The sequence below is a fragment of the Labrus bergylta genome, chromosome 3 (genome assembly GCF_963930695.1).
Source record: "Labrus bergylta chromosome 3, fLabBer1.1, whole genome shotgun sequence".
Lineage (NCBI taxonomy): Eukaryota > Metazoa > Chordata > Actinopteri > Labriformes > Labridae > Labrus > Labrus bergylta.
Genome location: NC_089197.1, coordinates 9,072,533 through 9,089,645, shown reverse-complemented (window position 1 = coordinate 9,089,645; position 17,113 = coordinate 9,072,533). Strand labels below are relative to the sequence as shown.

General features: G+C 43.1%; 1 protein-coding gene across 2 annotated transcripts in view; it reads left to right on the top strand.

Moving 5' to 3' along the window:
- The first annotated feature begins 1,617 nt into the window (after positions 1-1,617).
- Positions 1,618-17,113, top strand: part of c1qtnf4 (C1q and TNF related 4) — a 36,285-nt gene continuing 20,789 nt past the window's right edge. The window contains exon 1 of one of the 2 annotated variants that reach the window (XM_020640184.2): positions 1,618-1,781. The gene's annotated coding sequence lies outside the window, so the exon portion shown is untranslated. Of the gene's footprint in view, positions 1,782-15,479; positions 15,699-17,113 lie in introns of those variants that run through there. The other variant, XM_065952621.1, reaches the window with a different exon arrangement.

The window sequence follows — 17,113 nt, the reverse complement described above, 5'->3', positions numbered from 1 at the left end:
ATCCATGAACACACACACACACACACACACACACACACACACACACACACAGACATTCCTATAGCACCAACAGTGGTCATTAAAGGCTCATTTATTATAGCTAACCATATATTCCCATGCATCCTTTGCATTCGGATGGATGTTAAAAAATGCATTCACTAGAGGGCACGGTTTGCACCAACTTTTACTTCTTCTTGGCTGCCGTCTAACTGACATTCAGTTCCCGTCTGCTCTCAGCCAGCTGTGCTCAAGTAGTTGTCCCGGTGCCGGGCGAATTATTCTTCTACATTGTTTTTTGCTTGTCTGGCTCAACACTGCCCCCAATATTTCCAGTGGTATTGCAACCATTAGTCCGTGTCCATAAGCTTCCAGAAAACGTGCAGAAATATGTAACGCAGAGCTTTGAGTATCAGTATATGCAAAGTGGACGTAGAGCATGAATTAGCCTTGAAGCTATACTCAGCAACTTTTAACCATTAAATTACTTCAGTTGTGTGTGTTTTTTTAAACGCACAGTATGTAAAATCCACCACCAGGGGACTCTCAATCAAAACAATAACAAAAGATGACTTTGAGGCTATAGCGGGGAATCATGGGAGTTCTCCCTGCTACCCCCTCCTTCCCCAAAGGTGAAATCCAACTCCGTCTTGACCGTAGTCAATACCAACGGGCGAAACCGACCTGAGAAAGAGAATATGTTTACCTACGATGTATCCGAGTATAATTTACATGACCTTGTTATCAAAGCAGCAGATACAGCAACAGCAGCTCTCCGCAGCAATTCCCGCTTCCTTATGCAACGTAACATCCGGTGTTTCCACGGCAACGATAAACATTTCATGCCTGTCGTGACGGCTCATCATGCCGGCTGCCGCGACAAGACACGTCCCATTACAACTTTAAAATGATTGATTTCTCTGATTTTGATAACTGTTGAAAATATTTATTCTTGAAAGTAAGAAGCCAACAACAAAATAAATATAATTATTTTTTATTAATTTAGATATTTGAATGCAAACATTTTCATATAATTCTACATATTATACCTTTAAAAATAAGTTTCCAAGAGGGGTCTTGTAGGCTTGAGGGATATCTAAATAGGGGACCTCTATATACTGCAGTGGAACCGTGTGTGCTCATTTTGTTACTCTTATGAGCACACTCACTCACTCACTCTCACACACTCTCACACACACACACACACACACACACACACACACACACACACACACACACACACACACACACACACACACACAGAGGGTAGGACATGATTTCATAGAGCATCATATCTGAGTCTAACCAGCAGATCACCAGCAGATCAACTGCAGTGGTGCGCATTGCACCTCTAGAACCTCTTTATTATCACATCCCTCCTTGGTATACATATCTCTATTTGTGTAGGTGGTGATGCTGATGTGGGGTCGAGGGGGGAGGTTATCTATCGAAGCTTCAAAGACAGCAGTAGGTTGAAGAAAGACACTGAGGAGGGTGAAAGCAGCAAATGGAGAAAAAAACAGCAAGTGACAGGAAAAAAAGAGCAAGGAGGGAGAGTGAGCAGGGTGGGAAGGGAGCAGATTGAGAGAGAGAGAGAGAGAGAGAGAGAGAGAGGGTGAGGAGAACAAGAAGGAGGAGATAGAGAGAGTAAAGAGGGAGGGGAGGAGGGGGAGTAAAGGGAACAGAGAGTAAAGAGGGAGGAGAGGTTTATTCAGAGACAGAAGTTTGAGATCTACGTTTCACACACACAGCCGGGAGAGAAGATATCACTCACAGACAAACAGGTGAGACAAGTCCTCTTCTTCTTTGTCTCTGTCAGAGATTTTATGAAGCGTTATTGCATGTTGTAATAGCGTCCAGATTCAGAGACACGGAGTGAAAGCAATTAAGTTCGGGAGAGTGGAGTGTGCAGGCATGCAGCGTAAACACCGGAGCGTCATTCAGAGGGTTTTTGTTGCTTCCAGAGGGATGAATGTCAACAAAAAACAAACACAAAGAGAGAGAGAGTCCAGAATGTGCTGCCTTCAGTATCATTCTCCAATTCAACTCTCAACGCAAAGAGGGTGCAAGTGTTGGTGTAATATTAATGGAAGCTTTCATAAGTGTTGCATGCTGTGCGAGTGCTGCTGGAAAAGCGCTGTATAGTGTCTGTGTCCGCTCAGCAGTCGTGCCGCGTCTGAGCCGCATGCATTATTTATCTGCACTGATCTCCAGAAACAGCGATACCTCTGTGGGAGGAACTGTATGCACTGTAATGTATTCATCAGTGTTAATATCGTGTGATAGCTGGGCTGATATAATGCACTGTGTGAGAGGAGACCTGCATCTTTTATACGTTCAGCTGTGCCACACTTGCCTCCTCTTGTTTGTAGCATCTTGTCACAGTAGGATGCAGCATGGCTGAAACAGTGTGTATGGATATCCTATGGTTTATTCATTGCCATTGTCCATGAGGGAGATACCAGAGTGTGACCCACAGGATGATGAGGAGGCGGTGGATATGGTGATGAAATCTTGCTTATCTTAAGATGGTTTTTTTCCACCCATTCCTTTTGTCTCCAGATAGAGTATCTTCACCTACATCGGTGTAACACACATCTGCTGCAGGCTACAGATTCATCATCTTACTCAGTGTGCGTGCACATTACACATTGCTAAGAGGGCATATGCTCGTGTTATTTACAGCATCTGTGCGTCTTTGTGCACCTGCATACAGCTGCTTCTCTCCTCTTTTATTGCAGCTCCTGCAGAAGAGAGTGCAGACAAAGACTGTAGTCACATTTCACCTGTATCTAGATCTGCAAACACATACAAACTTACAGGACAGACAAATGTTAGACATGCAAAGGAACAACTCACATAACCCCCCCCCCCTTCCCGTAGTAGAGAAAGTTTGAGCTTTGCCAATTCAGAGGAGATTGCATCAGTCTTCAGATTGGATTTTCAGAGTTTGGAGAAAAACACCAAAACATTTATAGAACTCTTCACACCTCTATTACAGTTTGCTCCAATTCTTTGCCAACGGTAATGTTTTTGCCAAAGTAAGGCTGAAAAAACTTCTACTAGAGAGTAGTTCCTGTTGTTCATCTCAGAACAGAAAGCTTTTAAAAGACATTAATGAAACCTGCAAAGATTGGACACCACACACAGTATGTAAGGGAAACACACTGGATGTGGCATCATGCAACTCAAAAACCTCACCTTATTTCATGTCTGTGTTTAATACTTGATTATGATCGGCCAATTACGCATAGCAACGGTCTGCTATCAGTCAATAGTTGACCGGCGTTAAGAAGAACGCACTGTTACTAAGACAAGCAGATGGTTGCTAGGGACGAGTCTCAGAGTCTGAGGACTTCCTGTAATTGTGTCAATCCACTGTGAATGTAACATCGGCCTTTTTACTTTAGGAAAAAAAGAGAGATCAGAGAGGAGAGTAGATAACAGCGGTTAAAAAAAGTGGTTCAAGGGCATAAAAAAGCTGTACACTATGACAGAGAAATCCACAAAACTGAAGATGGCACATTGTTTTGGGGTTTTTCTCACATGAAGGAAACGCAAAACTTGGCGGTGATGTTTTAAGAAGGGTGAACAGAACAAAAAAAGTCAGGAGACTGACATGATAAGGCAGAAAAACTCAACCAGGTGCGGTGCTGATTCATGCGGATGTGTTCACCTTGTCTCACAGTGTCTCAATGTGACTGATGAAAGCTTCTGTAGTTCATTTTATGAAGGCTACAGAGTTAACTGGTGCTGATGATGCAGCTCTAACTGTAGATTTTAACAGACTATTTGTAAAGTGGAAGAAATACATCTTTAAATGAAAAACAATACTTTTTGATAGCAGGAGATTTTAAATGACACAATCTTTTTTTTAATGATGATTTGTCAGATTTTTTTTAACCACAAGCTGCAGCGAGAGAAAAGGGAAAGGTGGTGTGCAGGAGGGAGTCTGCAGTTTGTGATAATTAAAAACAACAAAAGTGAATATCAGAGCGACCTGCAACCTCCGGTCTTGAAAAATGAAGCCAATGCGTGTGTGCAAAATCCTGCAGTTCGTCGAATGTCCACTTGAGGCTGGCTCCAGAAACACCGGAAGACACATACACACAACAGTCAAAAAAGCCGTTTTTACTGCATAAATAAACATGTTTACAGCCTGGTACAAAAAAATGGAATAGGTCTGATTAGTTATTGTCATGAATGGCATACACTGTACGGGGGGGGGGCATTTTTAAATTCAAAATTACATAATATGAAGAAAACGCTCTTTATTTTTTTGTGCAACGACCACTTTCCCAACATCTCATCTGAAAGACACAGGGCCGTGACCCAAATCAGAAGTCCACAAATCCCCCTGAAACAAAAACAGAAGAGGAGCCTTTACAGTTTGTTTTTTTATCCAGATCACAGCTCTGACGCTCTCATTTAGTCTCTCACCAGGTTCCTGTTTAAGTTTCAAAGGGGACATATTATGAAAAATCCACTTTCACAGTGTTTTTGAACATTTATTTGGGTAACCTGAGTGTCTACCGACCCACATAAATGTGAAATAAACCCATCCAGTCCTTTGTTTGTGGTCTGTGTAAGTCTTAAAACACAGAGAAAAATGCTCCGTTTCACATTTGCTCTCCTTGTGATGTCACAGTGGGATTCTGGTACAAAAAAATCTGCTGATATCGCCACCTATGGACACCCCCAGCCTAGAGCAAAACTTTTGCGCAGGTCTGCCATTTTTATTCTCGCTACAGAGGAGTGATGTCTACCTGGAAAACTCAGGAGGCCTCATTTCATTTAAAGAGACACACACACCAAAACGGAGCGTTCTGAGAGAGCTGGTTTATACAGGGTCACAAACCTCGTCTGGTGCTTAATTCATGTTATATTTTGACCAAAGCACAGCACATATGTTTCATTTAGACCACAGGGGACTGTCTGAAAAGGTGGAGGAGGGGAATAATATGTCCTCTTTAAATAGTTTCACTGCACAAAGAATGAAAAGGATTGATCTGCTCATTATTGATGCACCTGTGACAGGTGGTGTTCCTTACAGCGTGAGTTCTTCTGAGGGGATTTTTTGGACTGAATCCATTAGTCTGAGTTCATTTTAACATTTTCTTCTGCCTTTAAAGAGAGTGAATAACAACACGCCTCAGACTTTTCATGCTGCAATTATTTTTAACAAGTCCCGTCACGTATCCCACACAGACTCCCTCTGCCTCATGCAGAGCTCTGAATTACTGAAGCTCAGTTTCACACAGTTAATTCTATTAACACATGCACATGAGCGCAGACCGATTCTTAATGTTGTTGACGGATGATCCACTGCAAGATCGCAGCTCTTTAAGAGACGCTGAACGTGATGCAGTGCAGCTCCGACTTTAAGTCATGCTTTATGGTTTACTGTTTGTTTAAAAAATAACTCAAAGAATTCACCAGAGAAGAGGGAAATAATTATGACATCCATAACATACAATTAGCATTATCTCATTATAACAAGAACGATAAGATTTTTGAGATAATTATCTCATAATTACAGGACAAGGCAGTGGTAATTAGCCTGAACGCACCCAATCATTTATTATGCACAGAAAGTAGAATATTAATCTTGTTCATATTTTAAGCAAATAGATGAACATGATTAACAACATTAATCACGTTCCAAGAAAACTTAAAGGCAGGGTTGGTAATTTTCTCCAGATCCACTTTTGAAGATTTAGGTTGAAATTGTCTTTAGGTCTTGACAGAAATTAAAAACTCATGTACTCTGAAAAAGGAACGAAGAAAATCCGTCATCTGTCGGTCAAAAAACTTTGACCAATGTCTGCATCGAGGTACCAATCTGATGAACCAATCAGGCGCCTCCCTGTCTCCCTGCTCGTTCTCTACCACATGCGTGCTCTAGCTCACACTCAAAGCTCGTCACCGATGACAGAGTTTATACTGTGAGTTTGTCGTTGTTCATTGTGAGTAGTAAAATTGTCATATTACTTGGTGCTAATTTTTGCTTCAATGAGCACTTTAAATAAAAACACATATCTTAATTTGATTCAACAATATGCACTCAACATGAAGCTCACAACATGTAAGTTATAGATTTGTTTGTGTACATTGAAGTGAAGGTATCTATTAAAAAAAACATGTTCTAGTGAAGACATAATATGGATTTTTGTGTCTGTGGTCCTGCAGCACTTTGTAAATGTGCAATCAAAAACCTAAATCAAATCTGAAATTGATTCAGAAACTGAGCTGGTGCAGAGATCTCAAAACTGAAATCAATCTTTTCTACATTTTGCAGCAGAGTAGAGACTCGTTGTTTTTTTCAGAGAAGACTGCGGAGCGAGGCATGAGCGTCTAATTGCATGAGCGACCTTCTGTAAGTCAGTCGAGGACAGCAGCAGTTTGATCTCTGAAATATCTCTAAGATGTAGAATAAAGTCCCGAACAACAGTCATGAAGCGCTTCTGCAAAAACAAGATGAATATTTCAAATGAATAATCATTTCTCAGCCACAAGAAAAAAAAAACACGTTTTCTAGGGATCGGTTTTTCAAAGTGTGAGGAGATGGTGTTGTACAGAAGAGACGCAGTTAGAAATTGAATGTTTTTTGACCTTTGCTTTGCTGTAAAATCACCGGTTTGCTCTGAATAAAAACTGAATGTAGGCCATTTGCTCAGGCAGTTTATAGCTGCTGTCGAGTACACCTCTGCAAACGACGAGCAGAATGCTCAAAGCAGATGGAGGTCTGTTTGTTCTGAGCCTGCATGTCTTATAACCACAACATTAAGCCTACACAGGACCCTGAAACCACACAGCCGGCTGCAGGTGAGTGCATTAAAGCAGCGAGGAACAGCTGTGAGGAACTAAGAAATAAACTCAAGACTGTTCTAAAGCATTTACTTCACACCTCCAGGTTTGGATTTCTGCGAGTGTCTGATATAAATAAGCTCAGAGCAAAGAAACATGACAGCACTGCAGCAGGGGATGACTTTGACTTACAGAGGGAGTCATCTGATAATCCCTCCGTTGCATCACTTATCTGTCTCCTGCAACACCCGGGAAATCTTGCAAACACACAAACATACACACATTTTACCCCTTGACACTAATCCCTGAACCCTTCCCATATGTGCCCAAATTCAACCTTCACCAAATCTTCAACTTCTTGTCCCAGACTTAAAGCTTAGGGCACGATTTCTGTCTACTTTTGACTAGACTCGGTGAAGAGTGTTTGAAATTAATTTGGCAAATTAAAGGTGAGAAGCTTTAGGGTGTTTTCTGCATGTTGAAATTTCTATGGCGGCAGGGAGTGCAAATTAAGCATGACACATTAGACCATATGGCTTCAATTACAGAACTATGTCGAAAAGATGGCAGGTGCTCTTTCTTGTTTCTTACAGTGTGTCTTCACAGAATTGAGGCCATTTTTTAAAACAAAGTGCGATCGCATGAAGAGTCAATGAAAAGGAATGAACAGAAAAGACGGATGCTTTGTGCAGCTTAGATTAAGCTGACTATATGTCTGCATATGAAATATATAAATAATTACATGAAAGACTGCCATATCATTTTAAACAGACATTTGGAGGCCCTAGTGGATGGATTGTGATGATTGCCACAAATGTTTTGAACAGGCATTCATAGGGCCAAAAAGATGAAATGCTTCATCATCAGGGCAAGTTTTTTTTATTCCAGTTATTCTTTTGTTTACGACACACTATACCTGAAAAACTGATGGCATTCAAAACAACATGAGCTGTACTTTATGTTAAGAGCTAAATACCAAATGGTAGAATATTAGCTTGCTAATCTACAAGTATGGATATAGTGATGAAGCATTGTCTTTATGAGCATGTTAGCCTTCAGAATAGGGATTATCTCAGCCGACTAACTTCCACAGTGGTTAAACAGAAATGTTAAATTTGGTTCAACCAACTAGTCTAAAGAAAAGAAAACAGAAAATCAGTCAAAAGAGAGCACAATGTATAAAGAATTGTCAGCAGGTAAACAAAGTCATTTGGTTAGTCAAAGTCAAAGTCAAAGTCAACTTTATTGTCAATTTCAAAATATGCCAGACATACAGTGGAATCGAAATTTCGTTTGTCTCCGTCCCGCGGTGCAATACAACCAAAATAAGGTAAAATAAGATAAGGTAAAAATAGATAAATAAAATGAGGTAAAAATAAGATAAATAATATTTACAGTAATAAATTCTAAATTGTAAATTGTGCAAAAGGTAGTAAATAAAACAAATACAATAAAATTTAAAGAAAAAGTGAACTTGTGCAGTATGTGCAATGTGCAGTAAACTGAGTGTACAGAGTTTTTAGTCCAGAGTTTTTAGGTAGAAAACGGGAGGGGGTTTCAACGTCCAGTGTTCGTGGGGGACAGAGGGGAGGGAAGGAAGAGAGGGGAGAGAGTTAAGCTTCCTGACAGCTTGGTGGAAGAAGCTGTTTCCCAGTCTGGTGGAGCCGGCCCGCAGGCTGCGGTACCGTCTCCCCGACGGCAGGAGGCTGAAGAGGCTGTGTGAGGGGTGGCTGGGGTCATGCACAATGCTGGTTGCTTTGCGGGTGAGGCGGGTACCGTAGAGGTCCAGAAGAGAGGGGAGTGGGACACCGATAATCCGTTCAGCAGCCTTCACTGTGCGCTGCAGGGTCTTGCGGTTGGCAGCAGTGCAGCTCCCAAGCCACACAGTGATGCAGCTGGTCAGGATGCTCTCGATGGTGCCTCTGTAGAAGGAGGAGATGGATGGGGGGGCTCGTGCTCTCTTCAGCTTGCGGAGGAAGAAGAGGCGCTGCTGGGACTTCTTGGCCAGTGATGTGGTGTTGGTTGTCCAGGAGAGATCCTCACTGATGTGAACCCCCAGGAACTTGGTGCGGCTCACTCTCTCCACAGCAGCAACGTCGATGGTCAGTGGGGGTTTAGGAGTGGGGACTCTCCGGAAGTCGACAACAACCTCTTCCTGAACGTCGACAAGACTAAGGAGGTTGTTGTCGACTTCCGGAGAGTCCCCACTCTCTGCACCACGTGGCCAGTTGGCTGACCTCCATCCTGTAGTGCGTCTCATCGATGTTGGAGATGAGACCAACCACTGTTGTGTCGTCCACGAACTTCACAATGTGGTTGCTGCTGAAGGATGGAGCGCAGTCATGGGTCAGCAGCGTGAAGAGCAGGGGGCTGAGCACACAACCCTGGGCTCATGACGATGGTTTTTGATGTGCTGCCGTCGACCCGCACTGTCTGAGGCCTCTCGCTGAGGAAGTCCAGCAACCAGTTGCACAGGGAAGTGCTGAGCCCCAGCTGGTCCAGTTTGCTGATCAGCTGCTGAGGGATGATGGTGTTGAATGCTGAACTGAAGTCTATGAACAGCATTCTGACGTATGAGTTTTTGGTGTCCAGGTGGGTGAGGGCTGGGTGAAGAGCAGAACAGATGGCATCCTTGGTGGATCTGTTACCTCGGTATGCAAACTGGTAGGGGTCCAGGGTGGCGGGGAGGGTGGATTTGATGTGGGCCATGACTAACCTTTCAAAGCACTTCATGACGATGGGGGTCAGTGCAACGGGTCGATAGTCATTGAAAGTGGATGGTGAGGGCTTCTTTGGAATGGGTATGATGGTGGTGGCTTTGAAGCACGACGGAACAACAGCCTGACTCAGAGAAGCGTTGAAAATGTCCGTGACGATATCTTTGAGCTCCTCTGCACAGTCCTTCAGCACACGGCCAGGAATGTTGTCTGGACCTGCAGCCTTGCGGGTGTTGATCTTGGAGAAGGTTCTCTTGCTGGCTGCAGTCTGGCACAGGGTCTGGTCGTGGGGAGGGGGGGTGGTCTTCTGTGGGGGTGTGCTGTTGTGTGCTTCAAACCTGGCAAAGAAGCTGTTGAGGTCGTTCAGCAGAGAGGTGTTGCTGTCACAGGTCTGTGGCTTGGGTTTGTAGTCCATGATGGTCTGGATACCACGCCACAGGCTCTGCACGTCTCTGCTGTCCTTGAAGTGTCCGGTTATTTTTAGTGTGTAGCTGCGTTTGGCTTCCCTGATGCCATGGGACAGGTTGGCCCTCGCTGTTCTCAGGTAGGCTGCGTCCCCAGCTCTGAAGGCGGTGTTCCTGGCCCTCAGTAGCCCGCGTACCTCTCCTGTCAGCCATGGCTTCTGGTTAGCCCGGGTGGTGATGGTTCTGGTGGTGGTGACATCAGCAATACATTTGCTAATGTAGGAGGTAACAGTGTCAGAATACTCCTCAATGTCTGTGTGGTTGTTGTAGGTGGCTGCCTGCTTAAACATCTCCCAGTCTGTGGTATCAAAGCAGTCTTGTAGTGCAGCAGAGGCCCCCTCTGGCCACACACATACCTGCTTCAGAACTGGTTTGGTGACTTTAACCCTGGGTCTGTAAGCTGGCATTAGCATTACACTGATATGGTCAGAGTGGCCAATGTGGGGGAGGGGTGAAGCTTTGTAAGCACTTTTAACTGATGTGTAAATCATGTCCAGAATGTTACCTTCTCTTGTGGAAAAGGTCACGTGTTGGTGGAAGTGGGGTAAAACCGTCTTTAGATTTGCATGGTTAAAGTCCCCAGCGATGATGAAAAATCTGTCTGGGTGGGCTGTCTGTTGCTCATTGATGGCGTTGTAAAGTTCCCAAAGTGCGTCGATTCTATCAGCATATACACAGCGACCCTGCTGGTCGCTGTGTATATTCCCCCCACCACCAACAATGTTGTTATCTCTGTATATATGTTATCTCTCTCGGTTGATAGAAAGGACGGCACTTAATGATCGTAAACTCCGCCAGCGGTGAACAGTGTTTACATACCACAGCAGCATCTCGACACCAAGCATCACTGATGTAAACACAGACTCCACCACCTTTCTTCTTTCCTCCTTTAATAAGGATTCTGTCCAAACGGTAGCATGTGAATTGTTCAAAGCTGAAAGGCGGAATCTGGGATGCATTTGTTCAGCCATGTCTCTGTGAAAATGTACGCACAGCTGTCCCTCACGTCGCGGTGCGCAGCTCTCAGTAGCTCTATATGGTCCATTTTATTGTCCAGAGATCTTACATTTGCCAGTAGAAGAGTTGGAACAGCGGACCTGTGTGGTGTATTAGCCAGTCTCGCTCTTATGCCTCCACGTTTACCTCGCTTTTGTTTCCGCTCGTACCGTTTACGTTTCCGTCTCCTCTCCGGGGGGTAAACCGGCTTGCGAAGCAGTCCCAAAGTTTGAAGCTGTTGTCTCAGTGATTCGGGTAATAACTCCACAGAAAGGCTGTTACTGTTTAAGTCCAGTAAAAATCGACGGCTGTAATTGTGTTTTTCCATAGTAAAACACGGAGAAAAGTCAAAAGAAAAGTTAGGAAAGTTAGAAAAAGAAGAAAACACCGCTCTATCGGGAGAGAGAGGGGCCGCTGCGACTGGTCGCACCACCAGTCAGTCCCATTAGCCGAGTGTGGCTAATGTTAGCACTGCTAGCTCCGCCTGCCTTCGGTCCTCCCTGCAGGTTAACATCCACATGACTGTGCTTAACGTTTTTATGCATCCAGTCAATATCCCAGTTTAACCTGACACAGGTTCCATACAACTTTAACTTCATTGTCTCTAGATTAAAATACTGCTAAACCACGCAGCTCCTTTGAGATGATATCCTTCACTGTGCTTGTTTACATCTATGTTGTAGAGCAGGCCCATTAACCGGAGCGACATCAAGTCCATGGCAGGTGGCTACTTTGCAGTTTGAGCTTAACATCTGACTGGCATCGAGGGCAAAAATATTCATAAGTAATTTAACCGATTTGTACTTCTGTGGCTAAGCGAGGGTGATGATGTTTATCGTTGTAGTCCACTAAACGCTTGCATCCTTAATTCTGATGTTGACATCTAGCGCAAAGCAGCTCCAATGCAAAAGCTTTTGATTGAGTTGGTTCAGTGTGATTCAGTACATCTCGTTCACAATTTAAAATGAGTCAGTGAAGGAACACCTACGGTTAATCAGGGAAGCTGCACGGCAGATGAGTTATTTTGGAGCCACAAAGATAAAAGCAGATTATTTTCATGCATGGTAAATGGATTAACGATGAGTAAGTGGATCAATCTGTGACTGTTACTCCTCTGGTTCATTTCTCTCTTTATAACGGTTGGATATCGGTGCGAGAGTGAAATGGCGGCTGTGAAAACAAGTCCTTTGAATCCAAGGAGCAGATGCAAAAAAAAACTAAAGTATATTTACTCAGTTTTACATTCCATAAAGTTGTTTGGTCTGTTATCCAGCAGGACAAGAAAATGTTGTAATCAGAAAATAAAAGAGGTTGTTTACTTCTTGCTCTGCAGTTTTTACCACAACCTCACTCTCACATTTTAATCCCCAACCAGCTGCTTACACGACTGACATTTGTGTATTTGGTCTTCAATATCAGACACGTAATGAGCTCAGCGTGCTGCCTCTCTCGTGTCTCGTCTGTCACTCGTAGATCGAATCCTGCCGAGGTTGCTGCCAGAGCTGTTACTCTTCCCTCCTTCTCTCTCTCTCTTTCTCTCTTTCTAATTCTAGTCCTTTCTCTGTGCAGCCGTTTCAGGTGAATTGGCAGGATTGAACAATCTCTCTCTCTCTCTCTCTCTCTCTCTCTCTGTGTTCTTTGTACTCAGACTTGTGGCAGGGGAGAGAGACGTTTGCAGGACGGATTACAGTTCAGAGAAATGTATCCCCTCTGTTGTGTGCTTCAGTTGCCAAGCCTACACCTAAAAAATCTTCCTCTCTTTTGTATTCCTTCTCTCCATCCATCCATCCATCTGTCCGGTCCCCAGGCTGGTCCTGCGTGTCTACAGCTGAGCGGGCAGCTGACAGCACGGTGACAAGTGTTGAGGATGAGGAGCAGAGGAGGGAGGAAGGGAGGGTGGCTAATGAGAGGGACAGCAGCAGCAGCAGGGGTCTGTCAGTGCACCACCAGATAACAGCCCCCCCAACTCTCTTTGATATCCGTCCCAAGTGACCAGGTCTCTCTATCTTCTGCTTGTACCAGGGAGATGGGAGATGGGGGCTCATTAGTCACCCTCTCGTTTTTCTTTGTGTCCTTGTGATGGGAGGAGGAGGAGGAGCAGAGGAGGGAGGGTGGTGTCAGACGAGGCATGGATCAAAAAGCCAAAAGCAGATAGCAGATAATCCGATAACGAGAAGGAATGTGAGGATTAAATTGTTTATTTTACTCAAGTGACCGATCTGGTTCTCCACCCAATATATATTCTCTTATCTCTGAGTTTATATGAAAAATGAAGAGAACTTTACTGTGATACTGCAGGAGAGTGGAAAGAACTGAAACTATGATTTAGAAAATAGCAAAAAATCTTCACTGTTAGCTCAGAAAACTTAAAAAAATCATGGAGTCAAAAGGATTAAACATGTTAATTTAATTTAAAAAAAGGTGTACATAGCACATGTGTTTTCATGCTCATTTATATGTTAATAACACAATGCAAAATCCCAATTTTCAGGATTCAGAATCTGCAGGAGCAGATTTGTCTTCAGTGCTGTGGTTTTCCTCGTGCAGTCTCAGGTGTATCGTGCTCTAAGCTGTAAGTGAGCATTAGCTGTTTGCAGGAAAACAGATTGTGTTGGGAGTAAAAGAGGTGGAAAGCAAGCTGTTGTAATGCAAACACAGAATCCACCAGAAGACATTTGAATACATTTAGCATTCATGTCTTTAAAGGTAACATATAATTCTAAATACACTTCATCATGTTTTTTCTAACACTATGTGTCTCTAGTCTGTCTACAAACCCCCCAATTATGAGAAAAGTCCATCCTCTCCGTCTTTTCCCTGCTCCACTTTTCAGAAAATGTGTGCTCAAACAGGCCGTTTGGAGATTTTCCCTTCATGACATCACAAAGGGCAGTAACCCCTCCCCCAGGTGGGTGACACTCCCACAGCTAGGTGTTTGTTCTGCCCTCTGAGTCTGCCTTCTCACCGTAAACAATAGGACATGGAGCGAGAGATCTGGAATCCACCAAGTAAAAATGCTTCAGATTCTGGGACGAGACCAAGACTGATTTTGAATCAGAAAACATTATGTATTACTTAATCCTCTACGATCTATGCAGGGCTAAAAAAAAAACCTGACTGAGAGGTCAGAAGGTGGAATGGTTATAAAACCAGTGTGTTCAGAAAAAGGAGTAAAAAATAAGGAATATTGAAAATGGTATCAATGAAATCAATGTGAAACTTAGAAACTTAGAGCTTGCATGTGAATAAGAAATAAAAGTAGAAGACTTTTTTGTTTTGAGTTTTACAAAGGAAGTCAAAATTACAATATAAAATCTTCCTCCTCCCATTTATTTTTACACTAATGTGTAAAGTTTGACTTAATTCAAGGCATTTTTGCTTTTCTAACACTGAAACTCCAAACAACAATTATATAAACCGTATCTCCCCCTTCTCTGTGTTTCTGTCACATACCTGGTCCCAGTACGACTCTGTAGTTTTGTCCATTATTGTAGAAAACAAACCTCCTCTTTTTACCCTGACAGCTGTGTTTTAGCTCAGCAGGTTGTCTGAGCACGACACGGAACAACAGATTGATCCTGATAGTAGCTCTGCTGATACCAGTGTGTGTGTGTGTGTGTGTGTGTGTGTGTGTGTTGTGTGGGTGGGTGATCATCAGATTGTAAAGTAAGTTACAAAAGAGCTCAATTGAAATGCATCTGATCCCTGGACAGTAACTTCAAAATGGAAACAATGTGTGTTCTGTTCATCTGAATCTATGTTCTCTAATGCGTTTGTAGTAACATGTAAACGGAAAATTTAACCACTGATTTCATGCAAAACAGTTTCTTGACTGAAATCCCAGTCATCCCTTCAAAATCTATATTCATGGGCAGAATTTCTGTCAGCACATGAAACGCAAAACAAATTTAAATCCTCTCCTTTTCAGTTTGTCCCACTTAAAACTGCTTTGTCTCTGAAAAAGGTTCTCGTCTGCATATCCCAAAAGCTAGCCTGAAAAATCTGAGTGTAGTGTGGAGTAAAAGCTTTTTTTATTTATTTTTTTATAGATAAAAAAATTTGAGGCCACAGAAAGATATTTTAGGAAGGACTCCAGGGGCTCGCTGTCACATCTCCTGCCCAGACTCCTCTGGGTTTACACCTGCCAGATTATATGAAATGTGCAATCCCAAAGTCAGTGCACTCAAAAGACTGTTCTCTATATTAGAAATCCTTTCTCCATCCATACCTGAGAGCTTAATTATTCAGGATCCCCCTTTGATTTCAGAGACTTTTATTTCCCCTCTTAAGTCCACACATCCTGATAATGGCTATAACAGTAACAATAGGCTGAACACTTTGATGTCCGTCCTCCTTTAAAGTGCACGTTTTGATATTGACTCCCAGCCAGAGGTGTGAACTTTTATATCCACCTTCCCCTCAGAAGCCTGCGCTTTGATTTCGCCCTCCCAGCAGGTACTGTAGGAGTTCGACTCAGAGGGCTGCAGAAAAAAAAACAGATTCACCCTCCAACCTTCATGAGAAAGCAGCAGCATTATCGATCATTGTGGAAACCTTCTTGAGAACTGCACGGCCTTCTCATGAAGATGTAAGAAAATAGCGTCGTCTGTGTTTTGTATCAAATGGACTGAAGGAAGCGAGAGAAAGAAGTGTGTTTTTCTAATAAGCGCTGGAAGGTTTCTGAGGAATCAGTCACCCAGCTGACTGAAGGATCCAGGTAAAGAAAATATTGATTTCTATTCTTTCCAAACCGCAGCGCTCGGTAGATGTGAAAGGCCACTGAAGTCTGCTCGGGGGGGGTGGGGGGGGGGGGTTGTGTGCTTACTATATGTGTCCGACAGTGTACTGAACTTAATCGACTTTTTCATCCAGTCTGTGGTGAATGATGTTGCTTTAAGTGAGATTCAGCTCCAGACTAGTAGCTGTTTGGTTACGCTTTGTTCTGTTCTTATATCTAACAACGTTTCAAGCCTTTTCAAAGTCAGGGACAAATTTCAGTAGTTGGAATAAAATCGCGACAGTGTTGGTAGAGTTTCACCACGCTCCCGTGATCTTGGTCGTTTGGTGTCAAACTTAATCCTGGTTTTAAGTTTGTGTTTTTCTTGTCTTGGAGTTACAAAAAAACAAACATGTTCAATATCAATGCAGGTCTTTTGTCTTGTCATATGCAAATTGTGTTTAGTCAATGACATGACTGTTGTCAACAACCAACAGGATCGGCCTCACTAGCAGCAAACAGGAAGTTGCAAACTAGTAAGCATGTCCACTTGGAAAAGGAGGAGAGTTGTGGAAGGAGCAAGAATGTCTCTTTGACATGGCCTCCTCTTTGTAACGTGATAGATTAGAGAAGAAAAAAATGGTGGACAGCGATTGCTGCAGCCCTAGAAATGTAGCTAGCTATATACTCACCGGGGGATATCCCCAGTTGTTGTTATCGTCTGGATACAGTTGATCTATTTTGTAACCACCAGCCATGGACATGAGCTTTACATAGTGACCAAAAGACAGAGACGCTGCTTTTCAACAGGCAAGGCAGGCAATAAAACTGTATGGAGTTTGTCAACCCTGAGAGTTAACAAGCTCTAAACCACAGCAGTATCTCAAAATGTGCACATTTTGCAACGAGAGTAGGAAACCTCCCTAATGAGGCCCCATCTTACTACGGGGCACTCAATCTCATTGCCCTGCTTAGCATGTCATGTATTACTCCTGAAAGTCACTGAAGAAAATTTAAGAGAAATTATCTGTCTCGACATAAAAAAAAAGAAAGAGGAAGAGCGTTGGGTGCAGGGGCCCAACAGACTCGAGGATCGCCGTCAAGAATCAGGTCCTGGTTACAAGTGGAGGATTACTAAAGTCAGTTTGCTTCATTCACTCATGACTCTTAATGTTGGTACCAAATATCATTGTGATCCATCCAGGAGTTGTTGAGATATTTCAGTCAAAGAAAACAGGACCAAAGTTAACAAGAAAAAGGAATGCAGCTTATTTCTTGAAGTGTTTGCTCATCGTTTTAAAGTTTAAAAAACATCACCTGCACCATTTGCAAGAATATTCAGTATAGTCACGCAGGGAGAGATCCACCGCACAAGAGACAGATGAACACTTTTTTTTTTTTCACTCACAGTCGCG